Here is a 2,330-nt window from a genome sequence, read left to right as displayed (position 1 = left end):
TTTTATCCCTGGTAATTGCAGCATCATTTTTATTTATTATTTTAATCTAATTGTCTCTCTCTGTTTCTATTTGTCTGTCTGTATTTCTCTTTATTTCCCTGTTTCTCACTGTCTTTCTTTCTCCCATTATCTCTTTCTGTTTTCTTATCTTGGTCTCATGTTCTCCATTTTCTCTCTCTCTCTCTCTCTCTCTCTCTCTCTCTCTCTCAGAGTGTAATTGCCTATCCTCCCATCCTTCTATCCTCTCCTATTCTATCCTACCCTCCCATCATATTAATCCAGTCTGCTATCTATCCATCCTCTTATTTTCCCATCCTTCCATCCCCTCCAATCTTTTTGTGAGACAGACAGACAGACCGACAGACAGACAGACAGGCAGACAGAGACAACCAGAGACACAGATAGACAGATATCCTTATTGATCAAGTATATTTTTAAACCCATAACTTTGGACTGTGATAAATACACCTGGTTGAAATAAACTAACGTTGGATTAACTAGAATTTGGGAAACTACTGTACATATAAAATAGCTATATGTGACTTTTTGTACACATATCTTCACAAAACGAAATATATATTTATATATAAACACAACCTTTTCAAATAATTACTCTGAGGTACATTGCAACATTAAAACTTTGTGCAATGTTGCCTTGAGGATGGCTTGTGAGTGTGGTTTTGTGCAATATCAACATAGAGAAAATACAGTTGCCTCATCCATTGCAAGTCAACTTCATACTTTCGCGCTTTTCCTTCGTGAGAGAGAGAGAGAGAGAGAGAGAGAGAGAGAGAGAGAGAGAGAGAGAGAGAGAGAGAGAGAGAGAGAGAGAGAGAGAGAGAGAGAGAGAGAGAGAGAGAGAGAGAGAGAGAGAGAGAGAGGCGTGTCAGGATCTTTCAAGCCAGGCAAGTGTGCATGTGTGTGTGTGTGTGTGTGTGTGTGTGTGTGTAATAATAATAATAATAATAATAATAATTAACGGTTTATTGAAAGAGCTTGGCAGCCAGAAGCCTGAAAATATGCAGTTACATATTTGGGGAATGGGTTACGAATTACAAATAATATACAAATAACATAAGTGATATAAATAACATATATAATAACTAGATGGGGAAAAGCTCAAACTACAGGGCATTTCAACATAGTGACAGTGCAAGAAGTAGTATTTACTGGGAGTGAATACGCTGGTTTATTACAAGTTATTGATAATTTTTACAATGGTTGGGACTGGGCTGTTCTTATAGCGATCAGTTCGTGCACGTATGGGCTGGATGCGGTTGTGGTGTCGAACAGCAATTCTCGGGCTAGGGATCTCAGGTGGTAGTAGGAGCCGGTGTCGAGGATGGTGCTGAAGCTTCTTACCAAATTTGCAGATGAGGTCGTGGTGATGGTCAGTGAGAGTCGAAAGGGTCAGTGTGTTGAGCGCTTCTTGATATGTGAAGTAGGAAGGGGAGAGAATAATCTTGCATGCCCTCTTTTGCACTTTTTCTAGGTGTTTACGTTGTGTGGCATTTAGGGAGGAAGACCAGGTGGGGGAGGCATAGGTGAGCTTGGGAAGTATGAATGTTGAGTAAACACTGAGGAGCTCGGGTGCAGGAACTCCGAGGGACTTGAGTCGGCGGAGGAGGTGGAGACGAAAACTGGAGGATTTGACAACTTCACTGACGTGTGGTTTCCAATTTAGTTTGTTGTCTATGGTGACGCCGAGGAGCTTCGTGGAATCTACAACCTGAAGTGTGTTGGGACCTAAAGTAATGGAAGGAGGTGGGACAATGTCGGAGGAGAGGTTGATGTGCATAACCATGGTCTTGGTATGGTTGATGGTGACGTGGTTGTTGGTGGCCCAGTTTTGAAGACTGTTCAATAAATCCTGTGTGTGTGTGTGTGTGTGTATGTGTGTGTGTATGTGTGTGTGTGTGTGTGTGTGTGTGTGTGTGTTTGTGTGTGTATGTATGTGTGTGTGTGTGTGTGAGGTAAAAGCGTCCACGTGTTCCATTTGGGTGTAGGCTTCAGACACACTTGCTAAATGGATTCTCAGACACGGAGTGGCTGGAGAGACGCACAGAAATACAAGGTGAAAATACAAGTTCATTTACATACACGAAATAGATTGCATACATGATTAATACAATTTGCGTATTTAGAGTATTCTTTTACATATGAATGCAGTATGTTGTTAAGCATCTCTCTCTCTCTCTCTCTCTCTCTCTCTCTCTCTCTCTCTCTCTCTCTCTCTCTCTCCCTCTCTATCTCTCACTTACCACCTCTCTTCCTTACCCTCTCGCTTTCCTCTCACAAAATCTCTCTTTCCCACTTTCTTCCCTCCTCTC

The sequence above is a fragment of the Homarus americanus genome, unplaced genomic scaffold (assembly GCF_018991925.1).
Source record: "Homarus americanus isolate GMGI-L3 unplaced genomic scaffold, GMGI_Hamer_2.0 scaffold51140, whole genome shotgun sequence".
NCBI lineage: Eukaryota > Metazoa > Arthropoda > Malacostraca > Decapoda > Nephropidae > Homarus > Homarus americanus.
Note: the sequence above shows the minus strand (reverse complement) of the source record.